Below are 19,263 nucleotides of genomic sequence, written 5' to 3' on the forward strand. Positions count from 1 at the left end.
AGGATGCGACCTGGCCGAGATTGACTCTGGCCAGAACATGCCGGCCTATGGCCGTGCCATGTCCGACCCATGTCAAGGGCCTGCTAGGCTTAGGCCGGGACAAACTCTGGGGCCTTAACCAAGTTTTGACCCGAACCTTTTTGAACTAGTTTATGGGCCTTAATTCGAGTGGGAGTTTTTCCGATTTTTTCCCGGTTTCACCCAAAATTGACCCGGGCCATTCGAAGGCCAAAACGAAATTTCTCTTGAAATTGATTTTATAAATCATAAAAGACAAAACTGAGACGCACCGTCTGAACTCTTCAAACTGGTCCCAGTCCAAACCTTCGTTTAGGTTTTCAGTCGAGTCGATCAGAAACCAAGTGCTAATAGATGTTTGTGGTAAAAAAAATTGACCCTGGTCAATCTCTTCCCCCATGTACCAACAACAATTTTTTCGGGGGCTTTTAGTCGTTCCTTTGTTAAAATCAAATCTCTAACTTAAAATCAAGTAAACAAAAATCAACACTTGATTTATCGAAAAATATAAGAAAATATTAGTGAGATAATCAGATTCTCTTTTTCACATAGATTAGTTTATGAAACAATAGGATTTGAGGATTTGACTGTTTGGATGTTTATCCGTATTTAGAACTTCCTACAACTGTGAATTTAGGGTTATCCCTACATCAATTTAATGCAAAGAGAATTTACAAGTATATAAACATTTGATTGCTTCTAAAAGCACCAGGTCAAAAGGCTGTTAGCATCCGAAAATTTTATTACCTCGAGTTAATGGCCGTTGACCCGAGTTCTCTATAAGCACCGGTTTTGAATTCTCTAACTATCTTCTATTCTCATCAAACTGAGTTGAAGTAACCCCTCATAAGTTGGTGCTCAACGTAATTATTTTGTAATTTCAGGACTTATATTATTACGAGGGTGTAACCCGTGCCCATGGGGCACGGACAGTTTTTTCTAATGCATTAAAGAGCTTAACATACGATCTCGATTGCATTGAGCTTGAGTTACTGGCCTGGCAAACTCATCAAGTCTCTCTCATATTAGTTTAGTTCCTCAAGCAATGGTTGCTGAAGCACTGAAGGCAAACCCTGCCTGGATACAGATTTTAAAACAAAATCAATAAAACTCAAAATGAGAAGACATACATTTTCTATTCGATAGCTCTACGTTAACCGATATAATGTGAAATTATTTTAGAAAGGTAAGAGGCAGAGAAAGAAGCAGAAGTTATGATTTTAAGCTCTATCGATTCTTAGCAAATGTGAGAGAGAAACAGAGAGAGTTACTTAGGGTTGGTTCTGGTTGTTGCAGGGAGCGATGGTGTGACAGGTAGATCAGATGTTGAGAAAGGGTAGAGAGGGAGAGAGATGTACCTAAATCACCATTAATCATCATCAATCATCAAACTAAATAGCATAAAAGAAATTTCATCAACCTAAACAACATAAGAAAACACATATATATAACCCAAATAAGACATCCTTTGCACCAAGCAAATGCATTCCCGAGAACGGGCATGGTGACTTTCCTGTCCATATTTCAACCTGCTTATATACTTCGTCGAGAGGCCCAAGGTAATGGAACTACTTAGTTTTATATATAGTCGTCCTTGTATATAGTCTAGTGCCATTTCTGGATAGTAAGAGTTAAGCTTATATTGATCACCATAGCCGTGAATAGTAAGATTTGAACTTATATTGATCGCCATAGCCGTCAAAAATGTGTTTCCGAGAAAGGGCACGGGGACTTTCCTGTCCATATTTGAACCCGCTTATATACTTCGTCGTGAGACCCAAGTTAACGGAACTACTTAGATAAGAAATCAATTAGGGTTAAGAAAGCAAAGATTGACATGGTAATTTGAGTGCTATTTTTTTAGGATTTTTGTATTGAAGAATGAGTTACTTGAAATTTTAGATAAGGTTTTCAGCAAAGATTGACCTAGAAAGTTAAAGAAGGATACCTAGGCGAGAGAGAGAAGGATACCTGCGTCAGAGATCGAGAGAGACTGCGTGAGAGATCGACATGATTATTGCCTTCTTCTATATCTGAGTCCAATTGCCCTGCTTCAATTTACAAAGGTTGTCCAAAATGGGGTTTATTCAGAACCTTAAAATCTCTTTTTCGTTTCACTAATTAACCAAACACAGGTGATTCAAACTTAATTCCAAACTTCATACAGTTTAATCAGCTTGGTCGACCAAAATCTTTATCCAAACTTCACTATTGGTCGATCAAACCTATATATTAAAACAGGTTCAGTCAGACAACACCTAGACATTTACAGTTAATACCGGTAAGCAATTATTGTCACTAACTACGAAGAGAAGCTGCAATGGTGCTTATAACAGTAAAGAGAAACTGAAAGATCTATGTCAGACTAAAGATGACCTTGTATAGAAGTATAAGCCATCAAGGAAAGTATAAGCCATCAAGGAAAGCAAAAGTTAACTAAAAAAAGCGAAGAAGGAAATATAAGGAAAAAATGAATTTAACCAAATGTTAAACTTAAAAATGCAGAAAGTGTGACCGGGTCAAGTTATGATTCGACGATCAACCGACATGAATCTTAAAATGTTAGATAAAGAAATCGAAGAGAAACTCTAACCTTGGTTGAAGCGTGAAGCAAATTGCCAACTATCTTCTGACCAAGAAATTCAATTCATTTCCATGTGTTGGGAGACGAATGAAGACCTAATAACAAAAGTTAAATGAATAATCCATACATTAAATGAATAATCCTTACATTGAAGTCAAACTAAGGTCGACACAAATTGATAAAATTGAAAATGTTTATGTTTTATTCTATCAAGGGAGAACGTTTATGAGATATTGAATTAAGCTAGATAAAGAATGAACTCACAACAACAACAACGTATTTCAATGTAACAGATTCTCCTTTTGCCTTCCTTGCATCCACAAAATCTGCAAGTAATTGACGAAATCCTAAATGGCCAAATCTCTCCTTGGGCTCTGTGAGGAAAATAAGACGTCGGTGACTTCATCGGAGTAATTAGAGAAGGATTCATTATCACAAATACACCACAGTATCATCTTCATGACTTCATCTTTTAAGTTCTAATACAGAAAATGAATGTTAAGGGATTACAAAAAATAAAAAAAAGATGAATGTACCATAAAACAGATACTAAATGAATAAGCAATGATGTCAGAATTGAAAATTGAACAAAATGTAAGGAATTTTAAAGCCACCTACTAACAAAAGAAAAAAAATGGATTAGAAGAGATATAAAGTTAAGGGATTTTAAGAATGCAGAAAGTGTGAAATGAAGATAAACCTTTAGCTTCACAGTCAAAAGAAGAGGGAGATTCAGGAAAAACTTAACAATCAAAGAAACAATTTATTCTTGGAGAAAGTATTATGAGCATCTTCAACTACGATGTCAAAAATGATTAAATTATAGAAAATAGAAACAATTTAAAAGATAATAGCAAAAGAGATACAATGAAAACAACAGACTCACTTTCGTGCATACATACAAAATTATAAAGACAATAACAAAAGAAACAATTTGACATCATGATTACCCTTCACAACAAAAGAAGTAAAGTTATGCACTTGGTTTGAAACCAAATTGATAACCTAGGAAGCAAAACCAAACTTAAAAACTGTAGACACAAAAGATTTAGAATCTGGGACAAAACAAAATACACTTCAGAAGCCTTAAACACTATTCTCTGCAATAAAACTAATAAAATGTAAAATTCAGTCCGGCATTTCTTCGAACACCTTAAACACATTTTAAAGGACACCAAGAAGAAACGTAAACCCGAAGAGAAAGGAATCAGACATCTTTTCTTTCTATTTTGGCTCTATAAATTGTTGCCATTACATTTAATCTATATGAATCACGAAGATACAACTAAAGTTTTTAATAGGACAAAACTAAACTGAGATAGATCCCTCTTGCTGCCGTTGCATTTAATGAATAGTCCTAATTTCCAAGTAAACATAATAGCAAAAATTAACAAAAACATATACAACTACCCTCTCCACATTTCTCTTCTACATTTCTCTTTGTAAATTTGGAAATCATCCTAACCTGGTGAAGTAGCCAGTCTAATACACAAAATAATATTTTAACACCATGAGAAGACACAGAGAAGATCACTATAAATTTAAAGAACAAACAAAAGTGACCATAGAGGAAGATTGACACATTAACAATACCTAAAAGTCTAGAATACTTACAAAGCGAGCATAGATGAAGATTAGATGTGTTAACGTGTGAACAGCTATGCCCGCCTTCGCGAGCTATGAACTACACTATCTGAGTTCAAACATAACAACATTGTGAAGGACTCAATAATAAAGTACAAAAAAGATGAGAAAGAGAGAGATTACCAATAGGTACAAATGGGTTCTTGACGCGAACAACTCTTAAAGGTCAGGTTTTGGACTCGAACTCATCTTCTCCATTATCCTGACAAAATGAAAATGAATATCGAAAATTATCGAAAGAGAATAAATTGAACGATTATGTACTGACTATATAGATTTTTTTTTAGATTTTGTTTGTACCAAGAACAGTTTAAGACAAACTAAATGAAAGCCCTAAATCGCCATTAATCATCATCTGCATCATCAACCTAATTAACGTTAAAAAACAAATGAAACAACGCCAAGAGGCTTAAATGGTCAATAAAGTTCTAAATATATTGCCCTAAAACGTATTGGATGTAACTACGTAAGTGACTAAGTGCACAAACATATCGAATTAGATTGTTCTCATGGCGATCTTTAGTCTTCATAAAGTTCTAAATATATTACCGCTTACGGGGACTACAGTTTACCCACTTAAACTATCTTATATAAATTTTAGATTGTTCTCATGGCGATCTTTAGTCAATGCCGAAAGCTGCCTAGGTAAACATCTTAAATAGAATTAACTCAATTCCTACTGTTCTAAGTAAATACCATCTATAAACTATAGATAATATATTGAGACTTTAAAGTTTCCACACACAGTCATTTTGGTTAGAGAAATGTACTGAAAAGAAGCCTAATAAGAAGATACACACAAAGAACCATAGCAAGAGACAGAGAAGTAAAATTTTCTCCAACTGCAAGGTTATTGAGATGCCTGAGTGAAATCACTGGGCAGATTTGATCAGCAAACCCTAAGAACTTGAAGAGCAAATCAATTAGGGCCAAGAACTTCAACAAAGATTATAAGAAATCAGTTATACCTAAGAATATCAACAAAGATTGACATGAATGGTTAAAGAAGAAACCTTCCATGAGATGAGAGAGAGAGGGGGGGAATACCTGCATCAGAGATCGATCGTGAGCTGAGAAATTGAGAGATAGGGAAAGAGAGCGGGAAAGAGATTTTTGAAAAAGAAAGAGATGGAGGGGAGACAGAGAGAGAGTGCGTGATTGAGAGGAGAGATCAGAGACGGTGGGTGTTGTACTGTTGTGACTTGTGAGGGAAGAGTAAAGGTCGGTATCTTTTCAAAGATGCTTTTTCTTTCCCTCTTTCATTTAAAACCCTTGGATAATTAGTTCTTCAAATCCTAGCCATTAAACTTTGAGAAGATAAATCCCAACCCTCTTTTATATATTGCCAAACTCAATCCTAGCCATTGGGAGGAGGGGAAAAGATACCCTCCTCCCTTACTATATAGATTACTGGTAACAAAAACAGACATATTTTTTGAAATGTCTAATTCTTGTGGGTTAACTTTTGTTGAACGGTCCGAAAATCTGGAACAACGGCCAAGATCTTTGATAATAAATAGACCCCGAAATATCAATTGCCACCACCAAATCTCATTACAACTCCCCACTTTCTCTCTTTATAATCTTCTTGCTTGATATTAATCCCTCAACTACCGCTGAGCTTTCTCTCTCTGTCTGTCCACTGGTTTGAAATGTCAGAAATTATCTTATGATTCAACTTTGATCATCAAAATCTTTTAACTCAAATTTGGTGTGAGAAAAAAATAGACTAGTGGTGATGAAGTAACAGAACAGAGTACAAGGGATCGTTACGATGTGAGTTTGATATTCAACTGAGCAAGAGAATCCAACGGATGATGGAAATGGTGATTGTATAACTCAGTGCCTCCAAACAAGTCATTACTACCCTATCTGAGTATCTGTAGGTTCCAAATGGCCACTTATTTTTTTTTTTTTTGATGAGATAAATGCCCACTTAATTAGTTACCCCCATTTGTAAAATTGATTATTCTCATTCTTTTATCTATATAAAATTCTCATTTGTAAGTTTTTGTTACAATTTAAATGAGTTTCTCAAAAGAAATTTAAGGATTTAGGTTACTTTAGTCTCTGTTTGTTACAATTTAAATGAGTTTCTCAAAAGAAATTTAAGGATTTAGGGTACAATTTAAATAAGTCATTAACATTGAGTTATTTCAGTAAAATAATACTTTGTTTATTTTTTTTTTTTTTGTTGAAAATACTTTGTTTATTTGAGTTCAGTAACTCCTTGTCTTCCTCCTCTTATCATTCAGGAAAAAATGGAAACCTGAAGCTTTCAATTTTCCATAACTACAAGTCTACAATGCCTATAATCTTTATTTATTCAATCTGTATAATCCTTCGTCAAGATTCCATCAAAAGCAGAAAAATTATGTTCCAATAAGTTTTTTATATTCATATGTAATGAGAAACATAAATACATATACCGGAACCAGCAACTACACTTAGCTACTCACACTAACTTGGCTTTTACTAAGAAATAGCTCACGGTCAAATGTCAACACTCAGGGTTATCACTGTCATGGCTACTTATTAAGGCCAAACACGTCTACCACCCTTTGGTGCAATGGTTGGACGCTCCATCTTAAGCCCATGAGGTATTGGGATCGAGCAAGCTATAGCTGTGGATGGGCTACCACACCTTTTTCATGTTTCTTGCCACCTGAACGGGCAAATCATATGTAGCACTGTTAAGTGTAAATACACAATAGGTTATCATATGTAAATTGTCTTAATGTTAAGGGTCACAATTGTAATAGTTCTAGGGTTGTTTCCTTTATAAATACAACACTACCCTAACTTTTAGGGTATCCTTTTGATTTCAATATCTTTCATGGTATCACAACTGTTTTCTCTCTCTGAGTAATTTTTGGGTTTTGTGCCTCTTTACTTCTTCTTCTTCGACTACTCTACTTCTTCTTCCTTCTACCTTCCTTTTCTACTGTTTCATCAATGGCAACCTCAACCATCAATACCCCCTCTCCTACTGGAGCTTCTGCCCTCCCTAACACTCCCACCACCATCTCCACTCTATCTTTTCTAACTAACATTGCTAACCTTGTTTTTATTCGTTTAGATCACTCAAATTATCTTCTCTGGAAGAGCCAGCTTCTTCCCATACTCCATTCTCAAGACCTTTACAAATTTGTTAGTGGTACCTTTCCTCCCCCACCTGAGTTCATCACTACAACAACTGAAAACTCTTCTTCTTCCCTCCCAAATCCAGAGTATGCCTACTAGTATCGAGTTGATCAAATGTTACTATCATGGCTAAACGCCACACTCACAGAACCAATCCTAACTCAAGTTCTAGGACTCACCTTTTCTCGTGCTGTATGGGAGTCCTTGGAAAGTAGCTTCTCCTCTTTTAATTCAGCTCGTCTCATGAACCTTAAACTTCAACTTCAGACCTCTAAGAAAGGGCCTCCTACCATCTCTGAATATCTTCTTCGAATTAAGGGCATCTCTGATTCTCTCTCTGCTATAGGCCATCCAGTCAGTGATGATGAACTCATCCTTATAGTTTTATCTGGCCTTGGCTCTGAATACGAAAGTTTTGTCACTTCAATAATAACTCATTTAATTCCTCCTACATACTCGGAGCTTCACTCTCAACTTCTCACCCAAGAATTTTGCCTTCAACTTCTTCAAACCAATAACTCTCCTCCCACTGCTCTTCTCACTCAATCCTCTTCTTCTTCTCCTAAAAAATTCTCTAATGTTTCTTATTCCAATAGAGGATTTCGTGGTCGTGGTTATTCAAACAGAGGTGGTCGTGGTCGAGGCTCTTATTCTAACAGAGGAGGCAATTTTCGTTCCAACAACTCCTCTGTTCTTGGGAAACCACCAGACAGGTCTCTTATCGTTTGTCAATACTGTGGTCGAGCAGGTCACACAGCTCGCCAATGCTTTCATCTTACTCGACAAAATGATCTCACCACCTCTTTTGCTGCTCTTGGAATTGATTCTCTCTCTCCCGACCCCAACTGGTATGTGGACTCTGGTGCCACCTCTCATATAGCTGCTGATAATGCTTCCCTCTCCTCTCGATTTGAAATAATGGCTCCTGAACAGGTCATAGTCGGAAATGGCAGTACCGCCTCTGTTTCTGGTATTGGTAATTATAAACTCACTCCTTACTTTACTCTTAAAAATGTTCTTATAGTTTCTTCCTTCAAAAAGAATTTAATATCCATTTCTCATCTACTTCGTGATTTCAACTGTGAAATCGTTTTTAATCGACATGGTTTCTATGTTCAGGATCTTTCGACAAGGAAGATACTTCTCGTCGGCACGATTGAAGACGGCGTCTTTCATCTTTCATCTCCTTCTGTTCCTCTCTCTTTATTTGCAAAATCAATGTCTCCTGGAACTCGTACCACTCCTGATGTCTGGCATTGCAGGCTTGCTCATGTCAACCTGCACAGTTTAAATTACCTAATTAGAAATGATGTATTACCTCTTTCTACTTCTATTATGAACAAATCAAAATGTATTGGTTGTCTTTCAAGCAAACATCACCAACTCCCTTTTAATCCAGTTTTTCATTCTTCTATTGCTCCAAATGAAATCATACATAGTGATGTTTGGGGACCATCCCCAATTACTTCTAATTCAGGCTATAGATTTGTTTTACTCCTAATTGATGACTACACAAGGTTTACATGGATTTCTTTCATGAAAAATAAATCAGAAGTCACCACCCATTTCAAAAATTTCAAATCCCTTGTTGAAAATCAATTTCAAAATCACTTAATATTGTACAATCTGATGGAGGAGGTGAGTATATAAGCAATGATCTATCGAATTTTCTCCTTCAAAATGGGATTCTTCCTCGGAAATGCTGTCCACATACCTCCCAACAAAATGGGGTTGCCGAGCGCAAAATCCGTCATGTTGTTGAGACATCTCTTTGTCTTCTTCATCAAGCCTCTGTTCCAAAAATTTTATGGCATGAAGCCTTTCAAACAGCCATTTTCACAATCAATAGACTTCCCTCCATTGTTCTCAAACAACAAATCTCCATTTGAAAGATTGTTTCTTACCAAACCTGATTATTCTCTGTTTCGAATCTTTAGCTGTCGTTGTTTTCCTCTTCTCACACCCTATAGATCTACCAAACTTGATGTTAAAACCAAACCTTGTATTTTTCTAGGTTACAACACTCAACATAAGGGCTATCGTTGCCTCGATGAAAAATCCTCACGAGTATACATATCCCGAAATGTGATTTTTGATGAAACCACCTTCCCCTGTTCCTCTCCATTAACCAGTCCATCTTCTTCTTCTTCTAAACAACCCTCCAATCCTCTCTCTCTAGAATGGACAATTGAGAATAGATTAAATCCCTTCTCTACTCATCCAACGGTGACTCATCACTCAAATTCTAACACTCTGTCATCCGTAGATACTATCCACCCGTCTTCTCCTCTTATTCCACCTGGTTTTGAAAACCACCGGCCTAATGGTCGTCCCACCTACACGTCATTTGATGAACAGACACCTGTCCCTCACTTACAACGGTCGACTGACCCATCTACCACTGTCGTCCCCCACCAGCAAATTTCTGTCTCCCCCACTAACGTGTTCCTTGTTCCTAGGCCACCTGTCTACCCTGCAACATACCTGTCTGTCCCTCCCACTAACGTGGTTTCTCCCTCTAACGTGTCACTCCATAACTATATTCCTGACACGCTTGTCTCACATGCTTCCAAAAACCCTCCCACCTCTTCCTCAATCCCTGACCTTCGTCCCACCACAACAACAATAGAAAACCCTATTTCTCAGCCTAGCCAAAATCTTTCCTTCTCTTCAATACCCATTAACCCACCCATTCAAACCTCCTCTGCACATCCAATGGTCACCCGAAGCAGAGATGGTACAAGAAAACCAAAAATTTTACTCACAACACAACTGTCTAATCTCACTGATTCTTCATTTGATGAACCAAGTACTTGCCTTCAAGCATCAAAATTTGCTCATTGGAGATCAGCAATGGAAGACGAAATTCAAGCTCTACACAAAAATGAGACCTGGACCTTGATTCCTAGATCAACAAATATGAATTTAGTGGATTGCAAGTGGATTTACAGAGTTAAGAAAAAGTCAGATGGATCTATTCTTCGTTACAAGGCTCGTCTTGTTGCTTGTGGGTTTACGCAGCAGCTGGGAATCGATTATGCAGAAACCTTTAGTCTTGTAGTTCGATCAGAAACAATTAGAACCCTAATTTCTCTTGCTGTTACAGGAAATTGGTGCATTCGACAATTAGATGTCAAAAACGCATTTCAAAATGGGGATCTACAAGACCATGTCTTCATGACTCAACCACAGGGTTTTGTAAATCAAAACTTTCCAAATCACGTCTGCAAATTGAATAAGGCTCTTTATGGGCTCAAGCAAGCTCCTAGGGCATGGCACAAGCGGTTCAGTGATTGTCTTCTTCACCTCAAATTCAGACAATCGATCTCTGATTCCTCTATGTTTTATCTTAGAATTTCAAATCAAATTATTGTTTTACTATTATATGTTGATGATATCATTATAACAGGGTCCTCCACCACTCTTCTAAATTCAATAATCCAACAACTCAAGACTAATTTTGATATGACAGACATGGGAGATTTGAGTTATTTTCTAGGCATGGAGGCTACAAAAGATTCAACAACACTCACTCTCACTCAAAGAAAGTACACACTCGATCTCCTTCAATGTTTTGTATTACTTTCATCAAGACCAGCATCGACTCCTGTAATTACAGAATCCAAGCTCTCCAAATCAGATGGAACTCCATTAGAGGACCCTCAACCATTCAGAAGTCTCGTTGGAGCTCTTCAATACCTCACATTAACCAGACCTGATATCTCCTATGCCGTCAACCAGGTATCAAAATTCATGCATACTCCAACAAACATACATTGTACTGCTACTAAGAGAACCCTTCGTTACTTAAAAGGAACTACTTCAAATGGTCTCTGTTTCCTACAAGCCACAAATTATCAAATACTTGGGTATTCCGACGCCGATTGGGCAGACTCGTCGGACGATCGTAGGTCTACAACAGGATCTTGTGTCTTTCTAGGTCCAAACATTATACTATGGGCTTCAAAAACTCAGCCAACAGTGGCTCGCTCCTCCACTGAAGCTGAATTTCAAGCAGTTTCTCACACATGTGCTGATATTAGATGGCTTCAGAATCTATTACTCGAATTAGGTATCTCTCTCCAATCCACACCAGTGATCTATTGTGACAATATTATCACTACTTATCTCTCTGTAAATCCAATTCTACATTCAAGGACTAAGCATGCTGCGATCGATTTTCATTTTGTGCGTGAGCACGTTCAAACAGGCAATCTCAAAGTTCATTATCTCCCAAGTGACTCTCAAATAGCCGATATCTTCACAAAGGGTCTAACATCCTCAAGGTTCAATGACTTAAGATTCAAGCTCTCACTCATGCATGGCTGTTCGGCTTGAGGGGGGGGGGGGGGTGTTAAGTGTAAATACACAATAGGTTATCATATGTAAATTGTCTTAATGTTAAGGGTCACAATTATAATAGTTCTAGGGTTGTTTCCTTTATAAATATGACACTACCCTAACTTTAAGGGTATCCTTTTGATTTCAATATCTTTCAAGCACAACCTTTCGAATATACAACGACATCCTTAAGAGGATGACAAAGACCAAGATTCCTTGCAGATGATGTTGAAGCAACGATATCGAATACAAATATACCAGTGCATATACCTGCTCCCAGTAACCAGTATCTCCGCGACCCGAAAATTTGATCAAAATCCACACAACTCTTTATCTCAATTAATCACATACGACCCATACAAGATTAGCATATAAGGTTCCATTTGCTTCATCATCCATATGGTTCACAATTTTTCCAAAATAGGGATATTCACACAAAAAACGAAGAATTTAAACGATATTTGTCAGTGATGTTAGGAAATATTGCTGTCAAATTTGAATTTTTATAGTAACAGGTATTTAGAAATAGAAGTTATACAATCGAAGTGTTTTAATATTTGTGGACGGTAGAAAATCACACAATTAAAAGATCGATTGGTGGGCTACCAACAACTTGGGCTTTAGACCTCTAGAATGACAAAGTTATGGTTAGACTTGTAGACAATCAACTATATAACAAGTTGAACCGTGAATTCTTAGGACACCAGGATGGTGCCGGCCAAGGGAGCTCCAACTGTTATGTCAGCAAACTAGAAAGATAAAGAAAATGAATAAACGACATATGTTGAGGGTATCAACGTGTTGTATCGTGAAAGGGTGTCTCGGCACGTAGAGTGGTCAGAGCTTCGACTCTACGGGGTAGTTTGTAAGTTTAGTCTCCTGGAGAAGGTCGAGATATCGCCTCGATCAGAGATTTTTAGTAGGTTGAGAGGTCGAATTATTCAGAAATTCTAACCAAGCTTCAAGGGTGTTGGAGCTTGGAGATAGATTATTGTCGCCTAGATATCGCCTCGATAAGTGCGAAAGACAACAATAGATCAGTGGACAATCTAAAGTACTTACAAAAAAAATCAAAAAACTTAACGAAGATAATAAAACAAAAAAAAAAAACTTAAACATCACCAAAAGACACAAAGAAAGAATTTGGAACTCAACAAAGGAAAAAAGTAATCTGACTTGAAGAAATACCTATGTAAATTAATCTGACTTGAACAAAAGTTACAAAATTGTGAATGGAACACTCAGCTTAATAGAATTTCAGTGAAGCATTTCTTCAAACACTTTGTGAGCATTTCTTAAAAGAATTTCAAGAGAAGAATATCAAAGGAGATAACTCAAACACATATTTAACAACATTCTGGTTAATTTGAGAGATTCTAAAACCAAAAGAAATAAATACAGAAAGAGCGGGGACAATCAGATTCAGTCAGACATGTCAATAATTCCTAAGAAGATTATATTGACTTGAGGGATAGTTGGATTTTTAGTGCATCAATACATTATTGAGGAAGAGAAGGATTAAGTAGACAACACAACAACATACTATTTTAAACTGACTTGAAGAAATACCTAAATAAATTAACCTGACTTGAATAAAAGTTACAAAATTGTGAATGTAACACTCAGCTTAATAGAAATTCAATGAAGCATTTCTTCACACACTTTGTGAGCAAGAAATACACACTAAAGATCAAAACCATGCCTTTCCGCATTTCAAAATAGTAAAGATTACTTACTATCAAAAAAATCAAAAAGAAAAGAGAGAAGCAAAATTATTACCAACTGCAGTTGAAACCTCTGTTTACCTAAGAGATTTAAAGTTTAAATTATTACTTGTTGCAGTTGACACCTCTGTTTACCTAAGAGATTTAAAGCCTTTTAGGGTCAGAGTTTTCCACCTCCATGGTTTTCACTTTATGTCAAGTTTTAATTGAAAAGAAGCAGTCCAAAATGAGATTTTCGAGAGACTTCGATGGAGATAGAGAGATCTTCGGGAGATGTAGTTGACGATCGTGTGAAATCAGTTGAGAAATTAGGGGAAGATGGCTTCAAGAAATCAGGAGCGTGGGTAGTGTGGAGAGATCTTCAAGAGATGTGTAAAACGACTCTAATGCCCTTTTCTTTTTATTCTATTTACGTAAGTGTATTTTGTATCCGTCATTCGATCAAATCAAAAGTAAATCTCCCAGAAAAAAATGAACAACCAGGCTTTTACCCCACATAACTGACTGATCTGTTTTGATATATAGGATAGTAAATTCCAACTATTATAGATTGAGCAAAACATCCATTATTGTTTAACAAATAAGAAAGTGGTCTTCTGCAGAAGAAAAAAAAAAAAACAGGTCCAATGGTCAGAGGAGGGTGTGAGGTTACAAGAACATGAAAACTTTTACTCTTATTTACGTAATTTGCTGCCCTAAAATTATAGAAAATGCCATTAATAAATTCTGCGTTTCTCTCTCTCCATTCTTTTCTCCGTACTTTGTTTCTCTCTCTACACGTAATCTCTTGGTTCTCCCATGCACACTAGAAAATAAGTTTCTCTCTCCCCCTTATATCTTTCTCATAAATTATCTCCTTCAATAACTACTTTATCTCTTCAGATTTATCCCCCTCTCTAATTTATCTCTCATAAATTTATCTCTCCCCCGTTAGGTTTTTTTCTTAAAATCCTAAAGTTTTTTTTGGATAGATTTCATTTTTCATTCCATTTATATTCCTCTTTTGAAGTTTTAGATTTATCTCCAGATTTTCTTTCCCTCTTCGTAATTTGTCTCTCTATAGTTTTTACTTTTTGAATCTATACTTTATTTTCCCAAATACGTCTATTCTATTTTACACTTTCTCTATCTAAAAATATTTTCTAGATTTTTTTTACTGTACATTTATGAGAGATAATTTGCCGCCCTAAAATTACAGAAAATGCCATTAATAAATTCCGGGTTTCTCTCTCTCCATTCTTTTCTCCGTACTTTGTTTCTTTCTCTACACGTAATCTCTTGGTTCTCCCGTGCACACTAGAAAATAAGTTTCTCTCTCCCCCTTATATCTTTCTCATAAATTATCTCCTTCAATAACTACTTTATCTCTCCAGATTTATCTCCCTCCCTAATTTATCTCTCGTAATCTCTCCCCCGTTAGGTTTTTTTCTTAAAATCTTAAAGTTTTTTTTGGATAGATTTCATTTTTCATTCCATTTATATTCCTCATTTTAAGTTTTAGATTTATCTCCAAATTTTCTTTCCCTCTTCGTAATTTTTCTCTCTATAGTTTTTATTTTTTGAATCTATACTTTATTTTCCCAAATACGTCTATTCTATTTTACACTTTCTCTATCTAAAAATATTTTCTAGATTTTTTGTAATGTACATTTTTTTGAAACAAGAAGTTTTGTACTGTACATTTTTATGTGTTATGGATACTTTTATACCCGGGATTTTCTTGTGTACTGGAAATTGTTTTATGTACTAGCCATTTGGTTATGTACTAGACACTTGTGTACTGGAAATTTTCTTGTGTACCGGAAATTGTTTTATATACTAGCCATTTGGTTATGTACTAGACACCTTTGTACTGAGAATTTTCTTATGTACCGGGAATTGTTTTATGTACTAGACACTTTTGTACTAGGAATTTTCTTGTGTACCGGGAATTGTTTTATGTACAAGTCATTTGGTTATGTAATAGGCACTTTTGTACTGGGAATTTCTTGTGTACCAGGAATTATTTTATGTACTAGAAAATGGTTATGTCCTATACATTCCATTCAAAAATGTAAACTGTTTTACTGAAAATTTTCTTGGTTATGTCCTATACATTCCTTTCAAAATATAAATTGTTTTACTGAAAATTTATACGACATTTTGTTATGTACAGTACATAATAAAATGTCTTATACATTCATCCAAAACGTAAACTATTTTATTGAAATTTACAGGACATTTTATTATGTACTATATATAATAAAATGCCCCATACATTGATTGAAAAACGTATGCTAATTTACTAAAAATTTATATGACATTTTGTTATGTACTGTACATAATAAAATGTCTTATACATTCATCCAAAACGTAAACTATTTTACTGAAATTTACAGGACATTTTATTATGTACTATATATAATAAAATGCCCCATACATTGATTGAAAAACGTTAGCTAATTTACTGAAAATTTATATGACATTTTGTTATGTACGATGAAAATAGTTTAACTAAAGTATCCCGGGAACTATAAGATTTACCGTATATTTCGTATTTACTCACCAACATATAATGTACTGTACACAAGTTAATGAAATGCAACTAATTGTGCAGATGAAATGTATAACATTAACTTTGGGCTACCAACATTTGGTATTTTAAATCCAATGTAGAAAATGTATAAAAGAGAACCAACATTTGGTATAAAATGTAGATAGAGTAATAAGATAAACATAAGAAAATACAATGTAGCATTTGGTATTCAAAACCCTAAATCCAGATTTAGGGTTCTTATCTAGATTCAGATTGTGTGAGAGAAGAAGAGAGAAACACAAACACTAAACTTAACTTCTTCGCCATTAATAAATCAACATCCATATTTGTTGCTTCCAGATTTACTGCTTACACATCCAAACAAATCTGGTTTTTTCCATAAACCAAAAATCTTCGATCTAACTCATCACCATTAAACCAAAAAATACTTGATCTAAATCTTCACAAGACTTCCAAGTCCAAACGAATCTGAAATAAGGTTTCTTGATCTAGATTTTTTAGATTATGTGAGAAAAGTAAGAGTTTATAAATATCTCTAAGAGAGGGTACAAGGGGAGAAATAGGCTGTAGAAATCTCTTAGAGAGTAAAAGAGGAAGACCTGAAAATTTCTTAGAGAGAAAGATACAGATAGGTGATATAAATGGAAGGTGTTGTAAATTGCCGGTCTATTTGCTTCAATGTGTATCGATATTTGCATGCAACTTAATGGAATTAAGAGAAGGGGAAGAGATAAAGGTAATGAGCTATACTAAAATAAAAGAGATAAACTTGAACCAAACTTTATTAGATGAATTCTTTCCAAACCTTTTCCATCTCTTACCAACTCATCTCTTACAAAACTCATACCAACACTACACCATGTACACCTATTTATAGGGTGGGAGAAGTAATAGGAAGTTGACACATAACCTATGTGTTGTCACTTGCATGGTGTGTTGTCACCACCAAGATGACACCTTGCATATGGAGTTGTAGAATGGTGACACATAACCTCATGTGTTGTCACTTGCATGATGTGGTGTCACTTAACCACAAACATTTGTCATATGGAGCTACCATAAGGTGACACTTCTCATATGGAGCTACCATAAGGTGACACCACATCAAGGTGGTATTGTAGAAATGGTGGGTTGCCATAGATATAAGTTGGATAAGAAAAAGGTATATTAAAGGCACCCAAGTCCCCTTGCATAGCCAATGATTTTATGGACAGCCACATACCATATAACACTCCCCCTTGGATGACCATCACTTGGAATAATTGTCTCATTAACAACCTTGTCAGAAAAACCCAGTGGGACAAAATCTGATGAAGGAAAAGAGTACAAATAATAGATTCCGAGTGATGCTGGATACGCTGAATACTGTCTCGTTAAAACCTTGCCAGAAAAACCCATTGGGACAAAAACTGGACGAAGGAAAAAGAGTACAGAGCTTAGATGGCGATACATGAACCTGCACATGATAATTGACTCCCCTGATGAATATCATATCTTGGAACGATGTAGTCTTACATCATCAGGTTATCCAAGCGTCTCATTCCGATGCCTTCTACTAGTTTTCTGAACATTGTAGTAGGCAGAGACTTGGTGAACAAGTCAGCATAATTCTCACATGATTGTATCTTCTAGATATCAATCTCATTATTCTTCTAGAGGTGATGTGAGTAAAACAATTTAGGGGATGTGTGCTTAGTTCTATCGCCTTTGATGTATCCTTCTCTGATCTGAGTGATACATGCTGAATTATCTTCGTGAATGACAGTGGGAGAATTTGTGATGGAATCAAGACCACTTGAGCTTCTAATGTGTTCAATAATGGATCTAAGCCATACGCACTCTCTTGTTGCTTCATGGAGGGCAATAATTTCTGCATGGTTAGATGAGGTAACGGGTATACTTTGTTTACTAAATCGTCATGAGAAAGTTGTACCTCCACTTGTGAATACATAACCTGTCTGAGAAATCCCTTTGTGCGGATTAGAAATATAACCGGCATCTGTGTATCCTTTTACTTGAGAATCACTGGATAAGTTCTTTGAATAAAACAATCCCATGTCAGTTGTTCCTCTCAGATATCATAGGATTTGCTTTACTCCAACCCAATGCCTCTTAGTTGGTGCAGAGCTATATCTGGCCAATAGATTTACTGCGAAAGCAATGTCCGGTCTAGTGCATTGAGCTAAGTATGATAATGCACCAATAGTACTCATATATGGTACGTCTGGACCAAGGAGTGTTTCGTCTTCTTCTTTAGGTCGGAATGGATCTTTCAGAGCATTGAGAGACCTAACAGCCGTGGGAGTACTAAGCGGATAAGAATTCTCCATGTTAAAGCGCTTCAGGACTTTTTCTGTGTATAATGTTTGATGTACAAGTATGTCACTTGTGTTTCTCTCAATTTGTAAGCCAAGACAGAATTTTGTTTTCCCGAGATCTTTCATCTCGAATTCTTTAATCAAATATTCTGCTGCTTTAGAGAGCTCTTCTGGAGTTCCTATAAGGTTGATATCATCAATATATACTGCAAGAATAGCGAATCCAATATTTCCTCTCTTGATTAATAAACATGGGCAAATGAGATCATTTACATAACCTTCTTTGATGAGATATTCACTAAGACGGTTGTACCACATTCGTCCAGCTTGTTTCAATTCGTTTAAAGCCCGATTAAGCTTTAGTGAATACATGGTACATGGGTTACCTCCAGGCAATTTAAATCCTTCAGGGACTTTCATATAAATGTCGGTATCTAACTTTCCATATAGATACGCAGTGACCACGTCCATTAAGTTCATTTCGAGTTCTTCCAAAACTGCTAAACTGATCAAATATCGAAAGGTTATTCCATCCATAACTGGAGAATATGTTTCTTCATAATCGATCCCTGGTTTCTGCAGAAAACCTTGTGCCACAAGCCTTGCTTTATAGCGAATGACTTCATTGTTCTCATTCCGTTTCCTAACGAATACCCATTTAAAACCTACAGGGTTTACATCATTGGGTGTCAGGACTACAGGTCCAAAAACGTTACGTTTTGACAGTGAATTCAACTCTGTCTGGGTTGCTTCTTTCCATTTTACCCAATCAGTCCTTTTTCGACATTCTTCAATAAAATGTGGTTCATAATCTTCATTTTCAGTGATAATATCGGTGGCTACCGAAAGCACAAATATATCATCGATGATTATGTTATCTCGATTCAACGCAATACCATTACAAGCATAATTTATAGATATCTCTTCGTTTGGAGATAACTCATGCACTTCAAG

The 19,263-nt window shown here is 36.0% G+C and overlaps 1 long non-coding RNA gene across 11 annotated transcripts; it reads right to left on the reverse strand.

Moving 5' to 3' along the window:
• Positions 1 to 641: 641 nt before the first annotated feature.
• On the reverse strand, positions 642 to 5,622 carry LOC147544266 (uncharacterized). Of its 11 annotated transcripts, none has more exons than XR_015223985.1 (11): positions 5,294 to 5,622; positions 5,109 to 5,145; positions 4,370 to 4,448; positions 4,217 to 4,295; positions 3,139 to 3,216; positions 2,870 to 2,976; positions 2,612 to 2,697; positions 2,395 to 2,454; positions 2,184 to 2,243; positions 1,290 to 2,066; positions 642 to 1,095 (listed from the first exon to the last, which is right to left on the reverse strand). It is a non-coding gene; the product is annotated as an uncharacterized LOC147544266 (long non-coding RNA). The 11 variants fall into 11 exon arrangements; XR_015223986.1 differs by having other exon boundaries at positions 5,109 to 5,152; XR_015223983.1 differs by having other exon boundaries at positions 4,547 to 5,152.
• Between the last annotated feature and the right edge of the window lie 13,641 nt (positions 5,623 to 19,263).

The sequence above is a fragment of the Eschscholzia californica genome, unplaced genomic scaffold (assembly GCF_041429995.1).
Source record: "Eschscholzia californica isolate CP2 unplaced genomic scaffold, dmEscCali1.0.p SCAF_4, whole genome shotgun sequence".
Taxonomy (NCBI): Eukaryota; Viridiplantae; Streptophyta; class Magnoliopsida; order Ranunculales; family Papaveraceae; genus Eschscholzia; species Eschscholzia californica.